General features: G+C 37.5%; 1 protein-coding gene across 1 annotated transcript in view; it reads left to right on the top strand.

Annotated features, from left to right (window-relative positions):
• Positions 1-1,809: 1,809 nt before the first annotated feature.
• The window catches only part of LOC134801874 (pleckstrin homology-like domain family B member 1), a 75,664-nt gene continuing 58,087 nt past the window's right edge, over positions 1,810-19,386 (top strand). The window contains exon 1 of the mRNA XM_063774526.1: positions 1,810-2,077. The gene's annotated coding sequence lies outside the window, so the exon portion shown is untranslated. The remainder of the gene's footprint in view (positions 2,078-19,386) is intronic.

The raw sequence follows: 19,386 nt of genomic DNA, 5'->3' as shown, positions 1-19,386 counted from the left end.
ATCGAGTCCACATTTAAGTCGTATGTTATATATAGTGTGGACTTTTAGTGGACTAATACATGGTTGGACTTAAATGTGAACACGATTTTTATTTGTTAAAATAAAAATATGTAAAATGATTTTTTTTTATAATTTAATATAATTAATTTAAAAAACATCCCGACGGTCCACAGGTAACAGAGGAAAATGTGTGTTCACCTGATTAAATGTTTTTTTTTTCTATATATAATATTCTTGATAAATAAAATTAAGTCTTCCTTTACAACTTATTTGCGCCACTGCCTGCATCTGAAAACATTTAATAATTAAAACAGAGACACATACTTTTTCTTATATTTTAGGTTAAAATCTTAAATAATAGAGAATATCACGCAAAACTCTGCGTAGGTAGCGACACTACCATTATCTGTCACAATCTGGGGGTCTACCGCGAAACAAGAAAACCGAAATTTCGTTATCCTCTCTATCACTCTTGCATATTCGAGCGATAAAAAGGCAGATAACTAAATTTAGATTTTCGCGCTTACCAGGACGCTTGTAATTTGAAATTTTTCCACTTTTAAATTTATTCTAAGCTTAATAGCATCGTTCGCAGACGTTTCTGCTTGTTAAAAATTAAATAATTAGTATGGGTAGCACATAGTAACTGGTGAGTTTCCAATATGACTTGGAACTCCGGTAGCCATTTAAGAAGTGTAACACTCTTGCGGTGGATGTCGCTATGGTCCCCTTGACCTATAATATGGTGGAAAGATTTGCTGGCTATGGATGAGGTCTTGGTGGCTCAGATGGCAGAACGCTGGAGTATCAATCCAGAGGCCGTGAGTTCAAGTCTCACCCAAGACAGTAATTTTTCCACTTTTAAATTTAATTATAGTCATGTTGAATACCAGGAAATTCACTCATTTTATTTTATTTACATTGATAAAAAATTAGGCTGCAGTCGATATCGATACTTCGTATCGATACTTGTAGTACATCACTAGTTCACAATGAAAGTGGATATGAAATATCTAATTTTCGATGTATTTATAGCCTGCTACACCAAAATAAGGCTAAAAGTATCTAAAGCAATACTTACCGGTCTTCATCTAATGGAAATTTCGCCATAAACTTCCTTTTTTGCGATTTTCGCGAGCGTATTAATTGCCACATATTTCGCACTGAAACAACTTAGTTTTCGGTGGCATTTAAACAAAATCTATTGACTCACTGTATGTTCTTATCACGTTTGACTGTTTTGGAAAATAACGAAGGCTTTTAAAAAAGAAATTGCAAGAAATTAATACGTAAGTAAAACCTACGAACCGCCATGACAAGCAACAAAGCAATGTGGCTGACAGTTGACTTGACAGATAAATAGCACTGACGTTTTATTTTGTTTTTTTGGCTATGGCTAGGTCACTGAAGTCCATACAAACCTTTTTTTGTTCCTAGTTGCGTCAGCCTGTATAAAACCACAAACTGAGTTATCACACTTATCACCTTTCGAAAGACATTCGGGTACTTTTTGTAGGAAAAGCAAATAATGTCCGGCGACCCTGTAGATGTAATAAGCGCTTTACTGAGCATTGGATTTTACTTTTTAAGTTGAACCACAGTTTAACAGTTAATACTTATAATGTTTAGTAGTTTATTTTATTTCGGGATGGTCACACTAAAATCAATTTGACAGTCAAGTGAGTGAATGTATATGAATGTATCGTACGACCCTTGAACGAACCGAAGCTAAAGGAAACACTCTTTCGTTGTTTTCATAAATATTTTCATTCACTCACTGACGCATGTCATGATGTCAGTTCAGTTGGGTTAGTCATCTAGCTCGTTTCGTGTGTTTCGCTTCATTTGTCTTGTTTATTTACGTTTGTTATTTAACAAAACTTATTTCGCTGACTATTTTACTAAACTCAACTAACTATACATCTTACCAGTGTTGTGAATACATGTGATATCATTTTGTGTTTGCAAAAATTAAACTTGCAGTATTTGTTCTGTAGTTTCGTTTGTCGTTTTGTGTTTATTTTGAAGTTCAAACGTTTGTGTGATTCCAACTGGGTGGTTTAACTTCGAAAATCAAGTAAGTGCTTTATTTTGCAGTAATTATTCCTGGCCACTTTATTTACAATAAATTTATGGATGGACAAGGTAATCTGGCGTTTACTTGGACCAGACGGCAGGCTTGCGAAACTTATTTTTTGCTCAGATCTGACCCCGATTCAAGTTACTTAAATTTACTTTTCACTCCAAAGTATCTTGAACGCATCTGCTTGTGCTTTTTTAATTTCATGAAATCGGCGTAAGTCATGAATCATAAAGCCAAAATAACAATTTGTTGAATGATAATTCTATTCATAACTTGTTGATATCTCTCTTGTTTGTGTTATTAAAATAACTTATTGTTAAGTACTTTTGATTATTCAACGTTCTTGTTTTCGAACTTTTACATATGGCCATAAAACCCATAATTCAGGCAATTTTGTTTATTATTAATTGAACTACCCACAATAGGTTTTAGACCTAACAGCAGTTTCTTAGTCTAATTTATTTATTGGGCCAGCGTGGGGACTATAGCCCAAATCCTCTCGTGCTTGAGAATAGGCCTGTGCCCAGCAGAGGGACGTATACAGGCAAAATTTTTTATTTTATTATTTATACATATCTTTATTTTACTATTCTAAGAAACCATCTCAGTAAAGTGGCAGATTGATAGAATATTGTATGGAAGATGGAACTGAAAACTAGCTTGGCACTGCTGGCAGTGCTGGCACTACACTTCTAGCTGATACATCATCTGTGAAAATTTCAACTGCCTAGCTATCACGGTTCATCAGATACAGCCTGGGGACAGACAGACGGACAGCGGAGTCTTAGTAATAGGGTCCCCTTAGGGTGCCCTCAGTAGTAGCCGTAGTAGGGTACCATTTGGGTATGGAACCCTAAAAAACATATTTTTTGTTTTTTGAGGAAAATTGTGGAAGACTGTTTCTTACAAATGCTACTACTCCATTACTTGGCCTAAATATTTGATAGTGTCTAAACCAGCGGTCGGCAACCTTTTGGCAGCCAAGGGCCACATATAGTACATAGTAGTTAACCAAGTTGATGCGGACCGCACTTTGTTAATATGTGTGACTTTATCAGACATTGCCATTTGACAATATTACATACAAAATAGCCAGAGGGGCTTGTGGGTCGCTTGTTGCCGACCGCTGGTCTAAACAACAAACCAAAATAATAATGTTTATAAAGAACATACAGTCTATTTCATTGTTGTAAGTTATCAGTGTCCTGCTAAACAAAGGTTATTTGGAAGAAATCACTTTTAGGTCTTAATACTGCCTTCGTTACCTACTACTGATATTTGTATTTAATTTTCTATGTTATTTTTTAAATGTTTGGCTTACAATAAATACTTACTATACCATATGAACCAACATTCTAATTTTTCACTTATGTTTAATATTCCAAGATCACTTATCAGCGCTCTTAGAATACATTATCAATAAACCTTATCAAAGAAACTGTCTGAATACTCATGGCCAAGTTATTTAGAAAACTTCCAAGAATAGTATCTAAACTATAAAAATAAAGTATTAGATATGGATGATAATATAATTATGAAAAGTGAACATTAAATAATTTCCTGCCTCGCACAGCTAAACTGTGGAATCAACTAGAACGAACTAGAAGTATATCCGGATATAGACCTTCAAACCTTCAAGAAAAGAGAGTACTCCCATCTTTAATGCCAGCAACACACGTACAGTCCCTCTGGTGTTGTGGGTGTCCATTGACGATGCTAATCGTGTTTGCCTCCTATATCATAATAAAATAGTTTTTATTTACAGAATCTAACTTAGCTACCGCCATACAATTTAAGTAACACTCTCATTTTAAATGGACATTCTGAAATTACATGAACGGTCAAGTACCATTGTATATCTATGCTTTGCGGGTAAGGTGCATCGGGGGCGATTTTGACTGCAGGATAATTTCAACTGATCGAAATATCTTCCGTGTTTTACATTATTAACTAGAGTGCCATATATGTCCAGATAGCGAAAAAGATGTGTTGTGTGTGACTCTTGTTAATAATGTAAAACATGTAAGATACTTTGATTAGTTGAAATTAACCCGCAGTCGAAATTTACCCCTGCATCTTACTAATTTTTGTTGCTAAAATTTTGAATAACTACCTAATTACAAAGAAATTGGAGTGAGTAGAAGTTTTACATACAAAACTTTAACTCCCTCGTTTTTGTTTACTCCCTTCTAATTTTACTAGAAAATCACCTCGAAATTTTACCAACCTCCAGAGTTATGTGGTAGACCTATAGCCATGTGTAAATAATTTACCGCAACTCCTGCCTATGCCTATACCAATTTAAATAATGTAAATAAAAAATGCGTGCTCCACTAAACAAAATATTCAGTTTCCTGAAAGGTAACTAATTAGTAATTATTACGAAGATAACGCTTCCTATTGCTTTGAATTAATTGCGTGCAATTTCACGATACACATCAAAGAACATTAACGTCTTATTAAAGGCCTGTGCACACCGGCTTGCGTGTGCGTGACGTGCACGGGCGCGTGCGCTAAAATGTTGGAGCCGCACACGTCACGCCAGCGGTGTGCCGTCTCTCATAAGGATCTGTATACTACAACGCCGCACGCGCACGTGCACGCCACGCACACGCAGCCGGTGTGCACAGGCCTTTATTCTATCGTAGTATGTACAGTCCACGTTAAAATATGTTTACATTTTTCGCCTCATTTGAAGGCAGTAAGGTGCAAAACTGTTGACATATTTTTGACGTCGTACCTTAGCCGATTTTGTGGAAGCCCAACGTTTTAAATACTCGTTTGGAACTTAGTTATATACAATATACACACAATACAATATACAATCGAGTTATTATAATCGTAAAGCTGGAATAAAAAGTAGAGTCTGTGCGGAAAGAGAAGAGTCGTGAAATGTAGAGCCCATACATTCTACGACTCTTCTCCTTCCGCGCAGACCCCAAAACAAAATCATTAAAATGAAATATTTTTATATCAGTTAACCCTACAAAGTTATTTACATTTTAAATTGACACATGTCATTAACTTGACTTTACATTCGATGCTAGGATCTACTTGGGTTGAAACTAGGGCTTGCAATATCGGATGGTTTCCAATTCCGGAACTGATTTTCGATATTGGATTCTAATTCCGGAATTCCGGAGCTGGTTCCGGAATTAGGGTTTATCATATTTTTATTCTATTTTTTAGTAAAAATCAACAAAAAATGTGAAATTCTCATACTTTACGTTTATTAAAATTAGTATTGTTTATCAGAAATTGAATTTTAAGTAGGTACGTTTTTTTACCACCTTATTAAAATGGTTACTTTTATTCACTTTAATGATACGGGTATTTATTTGAGGAAACTATAGTTGCTAGCAAACCATTCGATGCATAATTTTATAAAATAGTTAAATATAATAGCTTCCTACTCTTCCTAACCTAGTAGGTAGTGGTGTTGTTTAAGAAGTTGAAGGTCTAAGTTTGGCTTTTTCCTTCCTAGTTCCTAATTATGATTCAGAATATCATATATGATGTGCTTCTACAGGATTCGAAATCGTTAATAGAGAAAACTTCTTTTTCTCTGAATTCAATTCAAGATAAAAAGTCCAAATATTATTAAATTTCAATTCTACAAATTCGCTTATGTATGATTCAGACTATTCTGACTATTCTAAGCAAGTAAATCGCTCTGCTTTACTGGTTTTTTATGTTTTTATTATCTTTTGTCCCACTGCTTTAGCAAACGGAAAAGTAAAATATACCTATACTATAGCTCACTGAATGACTAAGAAGCACTTAATAACGACAAAAAACACCCGTACAGTGTAGTTTCTTAACAATTTTTAATAATAAAGGTATTAAAACCTACAAAAAGTACTTAAATCCAATTCCGGAATTTTCGATATTGAGTGGTATCAATTCCGGAATTGTAATATCGGAAAATTTGTCCGAGATTCCGGAATTTTTAAATTCCGGAATTCCGGAATGCAAGCCCTAGTTGAAACCTGCAAAATTTTGCACTTATGTTTAACAAACTGTATCTCACCAACGGTTAGAAATATTAACGTGATTGATAATTGAAATAAAGTACGTAGCCTATCCAATTCCCCGTTTGCATAAAAGTCCTTCGTTCTGTTCCACTCGATATGATAAATTTTGTATGATTATGTATTTTTCACATCACCTATTCGGAAAGGGCTTTTTCTTCCCCGCTAGGAGGGATCAAAGTGGCACTTTTCTTCCCTGCTAGGAGAGATCAAAGTTGTACTTTTCTGTTCTAGGACACGATTTTTTCTTTCTTGCATACTATTTTTTTTTGTCAAATAATACATATTTTGGAACATAACAATTTCCTCATAGTTGATGTGAAAAGCAGTATGTGTCACACGGTATCAAAATTATTTAGTCTGGGGCGTTAACACTTGAATCCCTCATTACGCTCAGGATTCTAATTTAGAATCCCTCACTACGTTCGGGATTCTATTGTAGAATCCATCGCTTCATTCAGGATTCAATGTACGCCCTTGACGGAAATATATCATTTTGATCCCTTGTAACACAAACTACTATTTCAAACTCGAAGAGTAGGATAACACATCTGTCATATCAATACAATTTTGCGAGATTTGGCGTTTTTAGGTTATAAATTATATGGAGATGACATGTGTCATCCTACCCTTCGTGTTTGAAAAATATTATAGCATGTTCATTCACCATATACCTACATATATCTTTCTTCTTTCTTGAAATCTGCCACCAACTGTCCGGTCCTTTAATTACAGTTGCATATGGAATATGGCAATCGCAACCCTGACTGTACGTACATAAAGTGCATATTTCATTGCATTATTCCGTCATTAAACACCAAATTAAATAGCTGTCAGTTTAATTCTTATTCAGTTGAGTTAAGGTAGAGTTTTACTTAATCCGCTGTGGGTTTAAAGATGCAAGTATGTCTATAATTAAATTGATTTATTTCCATCCTGTCCCAAATTAACACGTGCGAAGGAGAAGACAGGAGGCGTGAGAATTTGTTAATGCCGTCCTACGTGAAAATTACCGAGCGAAGCGAAGGTTTCCAATTCAGCTTGGGCAAAGAAAAGCTATCCTATCGTAAGTGTGTCTGTCCGGCTGTTCTCCTCTCTACAGCTCGTGTTTTACATTTTGTGAGCTAGTTCGATTCAGTTTTTGGATTTCTTTTTGATTACATATTAGTCAGTCACAAATTCACAATTGTCACAAATGTCGAGTGAGTGCAAGTTATCCGAGTATGTCGTGGACAGAGCGAGGTGCATTGTCATGTACATAATAAGGTGTTACAATTTAAAAGGCCAGTTCATGACACCCTGTAAGGGCACACAATAGTACATAATACATAATACACAATAGTTTTATACGATTAAACAGGTCTATAAGGTGATATAATAATCATTTAAAATGATTAATTAATCAATAAAATGTCAGCTAGTCTAGGTTAAGCAAGAAAAATAACCCCAACATTAGCCAGCCCCAGATTAGTCAGTCAAAAATGTAACCAACACCATGTCCAAGCCCTTGCAAGAAGTAGACATTGGAATCGAATCGTAATGATTTAGATTTTAATAATGCCATCAGACTGAACATCAATTCATTGACATGCATGAGAAACGACTTTTTTCCCAAATTCCCATTTTTACCCAAACCGCCGTTGCACAACCGCCAAACGCGCGTGAAGTCACGTTCCAAATTTCGAAATTCAAAAATTCGTCCATGGAATTGTTCGTCTGGGAAAACGGTGTTTAAATTCACGAAGTTTATCGACCGCTGAGCGACAAACCAGTGTTAAGTTTACTACATACTTATTAGGATTGAGAGGTCTGATTATACTGGTATGATTGTAGAGATGAGTAGATAGTGGTTTGTGAATGACAGTTGATTTGTTTCGGCCAGTGACAACCACAGACAATGCTACTATCTCCAACGCTTTATTTGGTAAAGAACCACTGTATTGTGCCTTCAAAGTACGTATAAAATGTACGAGTAAAGGGATCAAGGTTATACTGGATGCTTGGGTTCGGTATGCGATCGATGCCGTGGAGCAAAAAACGGGAACTGTTTGCGTAATTATGTTTTTGACATTTTTATTCACGACTGAAGATGTCATGTTTTGTTGCAAGAACGTTGTTTCTGATACTTTCTCAATACTTCTCAGACACTGTTCAATAAAACGGCATTAAAATACCGCTTGTTCAACGGATGCGGAAAATCCATTGGCTAATAGTGAAAACACGCACTTATTTTCATATGTTAGGGTGGTATTCCATCTGCCCAATATCTTTGTTCAATGTTTATTGCGTCTCACATTTTGCTTAATGAGAGAGAGAAACGTTACGTTACACGCAAATTGCTGTGTGTTTAGTAAAGTACATTTTACTTAGGAGCGCTGGTGGCCTAGCGGTAAGCGCGTGCGACTTTCAATCTGGAGGTCGCGGGTTAGAACCCCGGCTCGTACCAATGAGTTTTTCGGAACTGTACGAAATATCATTTGATATTTACCAGTCGCTTTTCGGTGAAGGAAAACATCGTGTGGGAACCGGTCTAATCCCAATAAGGCCTATATAGTTTACCCTCTGGGTTGGAAGGTCAGATGGCAGTCGCTTTCGTAAAAACTAGTGCCTACGCCAATTCTTGGGATTAGTTGTCAAGGGGACCCCAGGCTCCCATGAGCCGTGGCAAAATGTCGGGACAACGCGAGGAAGATGAGTAAAGTACATCTTACTCTACAGATTCGTTTTGCTGGCAAACACTAGCCAAGTTTTGAGTTTTAATATTCAAAATTAATTTACTTATTGTGGTCAATATCTGGGAGATCGAGCTATGCTCGGAAAACATATAAAAACCCAAAAATGCGCGTTTTCCCAGAGATAAAACCTAGCTAGATCGATTTTTCGCCCCCAAAAACCCCCATAATATAGTAAATATCATCGAAGTCGTTAGAGCCGTTTCCGAGATCCTCGAAATATATAAATAAATAAGTATATAATTCTGTCTAGTAACGAAAACTAGTACCAAACATCAAGATATGGGGCATTATCTATGAAAAGGGACCTTATTGTCGATGGCGCTTACGCCGCACTAGATATGAGCGCCGCGCCGGCGTGCCGCCGCCGCCGACAAAATTTTCGCGCCGCCGCCGCCGACGCTGCGCTATCGGCGTGGCATCGGCGTGACCTTGTTAGATAGTACTACTTTCAGAATCAGAAATATATATTTTATTTAGTTTAGATCTTTAACAGCGCCAGTCTGAATAGCTTATAGACATTCAAAAGGTATTGTAAGTTGTAACTTATTGTATAATAAATAACTAATTAAATAAATAAATAAATAAATAATTATAGGTCCATATAATTAAAAAATATTGATGGTAAATTCAAACTTTTCTGTTTGGTAACCGCGCTAGTACTGTTAGGGCAACGAAATGACTAATTTTGCCAGCTGGCTAGCTCATCCGTCATCATCTCGGCCATAAGACGTCCACTGCTGAACATAGGCCTCCCCCTTGGACCTCCATAAGTACCGGTTGGAAGCGACCCGCATCCAGCGTCTTCCGGCGACATTAATACGGTCGTCTGTCCATCTTGTGGGTGGACGTCCTACGCTGCGCTTGCTAGTCCGTGGTCTCCACTCGAGCACTTTTCGACCCCATCGGCCATCTTCTCTGCGTGCTCATCCGTCATTCACCGCGAATTTAATCATTGCAAGCATGGATTGAATGTCTTTAAAAGGGGTTAATTTCAGATATTAAGTGTTTTCACGCCCAAAGGTCTGGCTTCGCACGGAATCACGGAAGGGCCTCGGAAACGGAATCTGGTCTCATATAAGCTTGGCCATTGTTCAAATTTCAAGCTTTGCTTTCTCGCAGCCCAATCTTTGGCCTCGCATCGCTCGCATAGAAGTAAAACGCTATCTGAACCTCCAAATTTTCGGCCCTGTTTGGAGTCTAACTTTCGGCCTCACTTTTAAAATAAATGCTTGGTCATTAGATCTTCTCCGATCTTAGCTTCACTGCAGCACGGCCTTTAACCTCGCACCAATGCACCTGCAGGAAAGCTCCAGGTCTTTAACATTATGGCCTCGGTCTTTATCGGCCTTCGGACTTGCTTACACTGGACCTATAGTTCAATTCCAAGCTCTGCTCTCTTGCAGCTTGGCCTTCGGCCTCGCACAGAGGCGCGCCGTAATCGGCGCTCCGGGCATTCGGCCGTCAGCCAAGCTCACACTTGGCATTACCTGCAGCTTCTGGCCTCGCATGGGAAGGCGTCGGAAACAGGTCTTCGGTGTTAGGTGGAGCTCGGCCCTGGACCTCACTTTTTGACATAAATCTGTTTTTTGGGTCGTAATTGGTTAATGACGGAGCTTGATTTTCCTCACTTCGGCTCTTTGGACTGTCGACCAGACGTTTCCCTGATACAGTCAATCCGCTACTTTTTACTAAGCACAAAAGATAAGGGCCTCGCAAAGATCTTCCGGCCAGGGCCTCGCCAAGATTAAGACCGCCTCTGATGCCGCGCGATACTGTTCATACTTTATAAAACTTTTTTCGTACCTTTATTGAATAAATTTTGCTTGAAATTGAAAAATGCACTTATTTTATAACTTCCTTACAGCAAAAACATGTTAACGGGTAAAATTTTGGTTTGAATTCTTTTTTCATTAATCAAAGGTGTTTCAAGGCCACGCCGCCGATTCGCCGCCGCCGCCGACCGATTTTGACCGGCGCGCCGCCGCCGGCTAAATGCCTATCGGCGCTCATATCTACGCCGCACAGCGCCCGGCATTGTATTTATATCGGAGCATCGTTAATAATAGCGTAAGCGCCATCGACAATAAGGTCCCTTTTCATAGATACCGCCACATATTATCTATACGTAAGTGTTCATGCCAAGTTTCAAGTAATTTAAGCATGTCGTTTTAAAATGACCGCAATATTTCGATTGTATGGGAGCGGGTTTTTGGCAGAGGGTTTTAAGTAGGTAGGAACAAACAGCAACACTCTTAACTGTCCATTGATGGACCTTATTACAAAAGGCATAAGGTCCACCGGTGGACAGTTAACAGTGTGATTATATGTACAGTCACCAGCAATAATATGTTACACAGCGAAGGCCGCAAAAATATCTGACACGATCTTATTAGTAGCGCAATAAGAGCGCGTCACATATTTTTGCGGCCTTTTGCTGTGTAAGATATTATTGCCGGTGACTGTACATATATGTACAGTCACCGGCAATAATATGTTATTGTGTTAATGAAGATTATGAAGAGCTCATCAACGTGCACACTAGCGCCACAGCTAAATAATCGTGATTCGTCAATCTATGCGTCCAAAGTTAGATCGATGAAACCAGGAACATCAAAACTAGTTTGATGTATTCAAAAGATACTTAAATACACAATACAGTACGTAGCGGCCTCCTTTTTTCAATGTCTTTCGTTAAATTTAAATAATCTCGATTATTTAGCTGTGGCGCTAGTGTGCACGTTGATGGGCTCTTAAGGCCGCAAAATATCTGACACGATCTTTTTTGTAGAGCCATAAGAGCATGTCACATATTTTTGTGGCCTTCGAAGAGTAGGTAACATTAACATACTATTGCAGGTATGACTGTACTGTTATGTTTATCAGTTAGAAATATGAACTGTCACAGAGAAATACGTTAATTTATGTTAGTAACTGTAATCGAGAAACATGGGAAAGCTATTGTAGTGGTATAGTCTACGTTAAAGATAGATTTTCGCTTGTATTACGATGGCGCAAAGGTACAAAACTCAATGACATTGTAACAGTTTTTCGATCAGGTCACGTGTCCGTCTTACGAATTTTCAATCTGTCGGTCACGTGACCTGTCGCGAGTTTAAATTGTTTTCCCCATCACAAAAATTGGACAGCGTCGTTAAAGAAGTTTTCACTTCAAAAATTTATCTGCTGTATACACGGTGTAACATGGGGAAACCGAATAATTTTAACTATGCATTTCTGAGGCCAAAAGAAGGAAAAAATGTAATATGAGTTTAGGTCAATTTCGCAAAAAAAAAAATTTTTTTTTTGTTTTGTTTTTTTAATTTTTTTGATTGTATTTGTACATAAAAAATAAATGTTATTGGTAAACTTGTCACTTAAAATTAATTTTTACATTTTTTTTTCGTAAAACCTACTTTTTGCAAAGTGTTACTTGTCACTTTTTGACATCTATCAATAAGGATATTTAGACTACGTCCCATAGCAGCAACATCAGCATAAAAAAATAGGGCTTTTACACTATGTAACAATAAAAACTTGTTATTTTTTAAATTAATATTATCTCTGAAACTAGGCGAATTTCAAAAAAGTTTATAGGACATTTTTGTCTCTAAATATGATCAGGAATACGCTGTTAAAATTATTCGGTTTCCTCATGTTACACCGTGTATACTACGTTAAGAAACCACCATCCATCTCACTTCTACGTATTGCTGCGTCCCTGTCCGTCAGTTACTAAATTTCGGAAGGTGTGTCAAGCGCTTCTGTATTCCACAAAAATACCTACATAGACACATCTGCAATCTGCAACATTCTAAAAAACAAAATCTACCCTCAAATGGCTTCTTAAGCCAGTTGTGGGTAGATGAAAACATTACATGATCAAATAATGTAGGTTAAAGTCAGGTCGTTCAGTGACAGATCCAGGCGGTTTCGTATTTGGTTGGTTAATCAATAAATGTTATATCTATCCGAAAGTGTACATTGGTTTACTTTTATTTAAGTACCTAAAGAACTAAAGATATAGAGTATAGATGTAGGCAAAGTTGTTTTCCTCTTATTTTATTACCCTGGCCAGGACATTACAAGGTCACCATCACATTTGTCGATGCACAACAACTAAGAACAAAGTGCGTACTGCACTCAGTCTGACCGCACCATGTAATAAAATAAGAAAAATAACATACCATTTGTCTTTGAAGTTGTCTTCTTATCTGTATCTTTAGGTATTTAAATAAAAGTAAACAAAATCTACCCTGAAATGGTACCTTAAGCCAGTTGAGGGTAGATGAAAACATTACATGATCAAATAATAATGTGTATCTTCATAGATAGCCTAAAGTGTCATTCTATGGAACTTGCTAACTATGTAAAGAAACCGCCATATTGAAATCATCATTCAGTGACAATTTCAATATGGCGGTTTGTTTACATAGTTAGCAAGTTCCATAGAATGACACTTTACATGTAGTATATGTTCAGTAAGTGCCCCAACTATAGCCACTTTGCCAAGATGTATGGTGTATTCGGGCAATGCTGAAAACCGTCGGATAGTTCTAAAAAGAGACTCATAGACATACGAATTTACTTGAATACGTTTACGTTTAACAGAAAAGTGGATAGGTAGTTGGGGCACCAACTGTATCGTCGTCCAAACAACTAACTGACAATCTTAAACCTTTATTGCAAAGATACAAGGTCCGCCAATGAACAGTTAAGGTCTGTGCACACCGGCTGCGTGTGCGTGACGTGCACTTGCGCGTGCGGCGTTGTAGTATACAGATCCTTATAATAGACGGCACACCGCTTGCGTGACGTGTGCGTGTGCGGCTCCAACATTTTAGCGCACGCACACGTAAGCCGGTGTGCACAGGTCTTTAAGATATTAAGAATATAAATACTGTAGTACATATGTTTTTGTATGCGGTCAATATGTTTCGTTTCATTCCACAACCCACGACAGATTGTGGACTTAAATACAAAGAACCAATTGCAGCGGCCCTGTCTACATATGATATTCAATCTTAAATCTATAATAATACGGTTGGAAATGGATTGTAGGTCTGACATAACAACTTACTTTAAGAAGGTCTTATGTAAGCAGGAGCTTTAAGATAGTTACGACGTTTTGTGCGTGATATTGGGATAACTGAATGCGGTACAGTGATGTCATCGACCAAAATGCCTGTTTGAGCTAACTGTTACTCGGGAATGCGTCCTTGGCAAGGACGGCCGTTTTTGAACCGACTAGAAAGGCAGATCTGTACCCTTACCACGAGTCACTGACATATACGCTAACGTCTACATAACGTACTTTCTATGCATCTCGGCACATATTTTCTCAGAGATAAGACCTTGCTACATCGATTTTTCGATCCCTAAAACCCCCATATATAGCAAATTTAATTGAAATCGTCAGAGCAGTTTCCGAGATCCCCGAAATATATAAATAAATAAATATACAAGAATTGCTCGATTAAAGGTATTTACCTCATATAATGCATAAAAATACGAAGTACCTATGCACATCAAATTTGATTTTCAAGCAGTGGTCAACAGTAAACAAAAACACGTCAGATACAGTCGACGTCAAAGATATGTTTACATTTTTCGCCTTATTACAAAGGCATAAGGTTTAAAAGTGTAAAGATATCTTTGACGTCGACTGTATAAAGGTACAAAGGCGTCTTGATTACTTTTGCAAGAGTACATAAGTAATAATATATTATATAATATAGGTGTGTAATCGGTGTATGGAAGCGGTGGTGGCCGAGTGGATATGACGTCCGACTTTCAATCCGGAGGTCGCGGGTTCAAATCCTGGCTCGTACCAATGAGTTTTTCGGAACTTATGTACGAAATATCATTTGATATTTACCACTTGCTTTTCGGTGAAGGAAAACATCGTGAGGAAACCTGCATACATCCGCGAAGAAATTCAAAGGTGTATGTGAAGTCCCCAATCCGCATTGGGCCAGCGTGGGGACTATAGCCTAAGCCCTCTTGCGAGTGAGAGGAGGCCTGTGCCCAGCAGTGGGACGTATATAGGCTGAATGATGATGATGATGATGAGGTATGTAATTGACTGAGAATACTAGTTCACTAGATATTTACGGTTTTCGGAATCATCTCGTTTATTTAAGCTACCCTAAACCCTAATGTATGAGAACCTAACATGAATGACACTATAAAAAAATTCTAATAAAGTTACATTTCCCATATCTACCAAAACACTGTTTTATGTTCTCTTAATCGAAACTATGTATTACTACGATTATAAAACCCATTTTACCATCATGAGTAGGGTTGAAAAAACCATGTTTTTTTAAGTTTTATTCGGAAAAAAACAATGTCACTTGGTTTATATAATTTTCCGAAAAAAAAACAAAAATCTAAAAAAAACGCACTTTGAAAAGAACTTGTGAATTTTTCCATTTATATTTAATCCATAGTTTAGGCAAAGACATATCTAACTTCGTATAAGACGAATAAAGTCTAAGGAAAAAACGTGCCTCGGAATTGAAGCAAAAGTCATTCTCGAATAGATGGCGCACACACCTTTAGCCTATCCTCGGCTAGATGGCGTGACGACACCGTTTCATATTTAACAATTTTAACACATAGATATTAATGAAGGAACATGGATCAAAATGATATAAAAATAATAAAATCATTTATCCATATACATATATACATTTTTTGATAACTTTATACGTTTTCATTTTGAGTTTTAGTCGTGTGTCGATAGATGGCAGTAAATTTACAGTGACTACAAAATTTACAATGACAGGACCCCTCTATACTATCTATTCTTTTTGGTTTAGGTAACTACACCTGCTTAGTCGTGTTTTGTTATCTACATACTGGCTGGCGATCGTTTGTGAAAATGTCTATTGACTTTGACGGTGTTGTCAGTTCAAAAAAGTTTCAGTTCTTTCCCAAAAAAACTGGAAAATACGGAAAAAAACGAAAATTTCAAAACGTCCTGAAAAAAAAAACCATTAGATTTTTTCGAGAATTTTCAACCCTAATCATGAGGGCCTACCGCGAACCACGTTCGTCGTGTTGCCTCCCTGTCACATTTACGTACGAATTTACAAGTGCTATGCAATCGACAGAGCTCTATAAACTAGATAAACATCCCTATTACGAAGCTAATAGGAATTAATTCACTTCGTTATTATCTATGTAACCCAATCTAAGTTATGCAGATAGTGATTGTTGCATTAAATTGGTTGAATTTGTAATTTCATGTATATTGAACGCATACATCACCCCGCGTTCTTGTCAATTGAATTTCAACCTTAATATATTGATAACACGTTGCATGTTTGGTTGTTTATTTGATGGTTATGTCGCTTACTAGTCAAACCATCGTAAGAGTAACTAAGTATCATAGATATAAAACCGCATTTAGACTAGAGTCAATGTTGAGAGGACCGCCTATAGGAAAAGACCGTCTACAAGCTCTTTCGTCGCTTTTAACTAGGTCTACGTTTGTAATACATATACTCCACTTAAAGAAGGTCGGTAGAACAGAAGGAGTCAAGCTCTTCCCTTCTGGCTGTTACGTATACAAGAGTTCTTGCCCTATGAGTATGACGGTCTTCTCAACAATACGTTTTATATGCCGGTCTTGCCCACGTTTCTCGGGCCCTATTTCTCGTGTATCCTGCCTTCCTGAGGGTACTACCTAAGGTCCTAAGTAAGTACCTACTCCTTTTACATCTGAAAAAAAAAAATCGTATTCTAAACACGGTTTATGCCGAATCAGAGGGGCTATATCGAAAAATCGCAAAGCGTTATCTGCCTCTCTATCACTGAATATGCAAGACCGGAAGAAAGGCAGATATTTTGGCGATGTTGGCGGTATCGGTAGGCTCAGAACTAAGCTTATACTGGATGGTTTCGACCAAGTTTCGACTCACGAGTGTGAAAGCAAATGTAATATCACACATAAAGCCGCATTCTTTCGACGTAACAAGTATTGGTAAGACATTGCGCTTATATGTACATACATTAACATTAAGTATACTTGTATCGTATGTGCATCTTGTAATTAATGGGCTCGTTCCGAAAGGGCTAATGCGAGTATCATTAGTGGTGTAATGATAACACAATGTTCGGAAGCAGTTACAACAGATACATTTTTTTATTAGATTTACTAATTAATGTAAAATAAATAATGAACGAGTCTTAAGGGGCCCACTGATTACCAGTTCGCCGGACGATATCAGCTTGTCAGTGAAATGCAAAATTTGACTGCATCGAACAACTGACAGGCTGATATCGTCCGGCGAACTGGTAATCTGTGGGCCCCTTGATTTTAAATGGCTAGGAAAACTAGCCATACCTTTTCGTTTTCGTTTTCGTTTTCATGTTACTTTTGTGAATTTATTGCCCATCGAAAATTGAAATAGCGTCGGGATAGAGTATAATTTTCGAACAGTCGCCTGCAATAGTTAGTTATTTACGATACAAGTGCGGAAAAGAGGAATACGCGCGGAAAGTGCTGTTTCCCGCACTAGTGTGGGACAGTGGGACCATAATGCACTTCAACTCTTTTGTGGTGCGCGTGCCGCGACCGCTGCAGGAGACCATCGAGTGCGCCGACTTCTGGCCGAAAGGTGTCGTGTTTCGGAGGTTCCCGGGCAAACTGCCGAATCCGACACAAGAACAGCCGATTCAACGGAGCCACGCCGTTTTGTCGCATAAATAGTGTTTAGTTTTTAAGTTTATAAAATATATATGTATGTTAGTCGGTAAGGTATTTATAATATGGGCCTTGTTGCCTGACTTAAATTTTAAATAAATAAATAAATAAATAATATATGTACTGTAAAAATATGTAACACAACGAAGGCCGTAAAAATATCTGACACGATCTTATTTGTGGATCTATAAGAGCGTGTCACATATTTTTGCGGCCTTCGAAGAGTAACATATAATTGCAGATGACTGTACCTTTTATAAGTTTAACCAAAACCTAAAATTTAACATCTCTTGTCATCCAAAGTTTCATAGACCAAAATTCAAATCGAAGCGTTTATTTTCAGTATCAATGTTACCTTTTTACCATGTTACATAAACGCACGAAAGGATACATTTAATACATTTTAAACCCAATATCCTAAATGTGAAAAAGTAGACCAGTTCACAGGTTTATGAGCAGTATTTAGCAGTAAATCCGACATTGCGTCCCGTTTCTAAAATAAACAGCGTTTGATCGCTTCGCCGAATCGGCAACGGAGTCTCGAATCGATACGGGGAATCGAGATGGGGCAGAATTCCGTTGATGTAGTGGCAGGCTAATAGAGTTGGTAAGAGGCCAGGTATTGCAATAGGGATGATGACACATGTTGATTTATAACAAAATCTAGTAAAATAGATTGCAAATGAGCAATTTATGTGGATATTAAAATAATATATGGACATAATATAAAAATATAGGACCTGAAAGTTTCAAAATATACGTTATTTTAACTTCCAAAAAGGAAATTAGTAAGGATACCATTCGATTCCTTACATTTTATCCAAAAAAAGATTGTACAGCAACTATATACATAACCGCAATATTTGACCGACAAAAACACAGTTTTCTTGTTTTGTCCATACTTCAAGAGTGACCTTGACGTCACGTTCACTTATCGTTTTGTTAGGAGCGTTTCGCTTGTCGGACTTTGACTATCATTTCTGACTTTTGTATTGCTTTAATGCAATGGGTCCCATATAGACTTTTGATCCTAAAGACAAACCTGATCGATTGATACTACACATAACATGAAAATTAGTCATCTAGATTGAAATAATTTAAGTAACATAGTGTAAACCGAAATAAATGTTATATACAACGGAAAACCTGACCTGGAATCGAATCAGCGTCCTCTGCAATCTGCAATCGCGGCAAATGCCTAAAACATAGTGTGAGCCTGTCCGATTTCTAATTAAGAACTTGACTTTGGTTTTAGGAGACTGCATTTATTTACAGTCTTGGTATTGTGCATCATCTGCGTGATGACTTGCGTCTATGTTATTTTGTCTCACAAAATATGGTTAAACGTTGAAATCGTCGTATAGATAGCAGATACAAGCATTTTCCCGGTTTTTTTTTTCATGTAAATCGTCAGTAACTAGGGCTAACTACTCTAACATGTATGTCCTGAATTTAGGGCCAGCTGCACCAACCACACTCAACTGACTGATTAACGTCACATATAAGTGAATTATGAAACTTTCCACACAAATAAACTTTTAATTAACGTTTTAACGGTAACACGCGGTTTGTTGTATGTAACTGGCCACTAACTAGCCCTTAAGGGGCCCACTGATTAACAGTCCGCCGGATGATATCTGCCTGTCAGTTGTTCGGAACTGTAAACTTTTTGTTTTAACTGACAGGCCGATTCCGTCCGGCGGACTGTTATTCAGTGGGCCCCTTTATTGTTTCAAATTTCTCCATGAAATGCGCCCTCTGGCATGTCCAAAAACATAGTAACGAGATTACGTTACCCCGATGTATTTAGGAGGGGTCACATACTGA

This window comes from Cydia splendana, chromosome 23 (assembly GCF_910591565.1).
Source record: "Cydia splendana chromosome 23, ilCydSple1.2, whole genome shotgun sequence".
Lineage (NCBI taxonomy): Eukaryota > Metazoa > Arthropoda > Insecta > Lepidoptera > Tortricidae > Cydia > Cydia splendana.
This window is presented reverse-complemented; position numbering and strand designations above follow the sequence as displayed.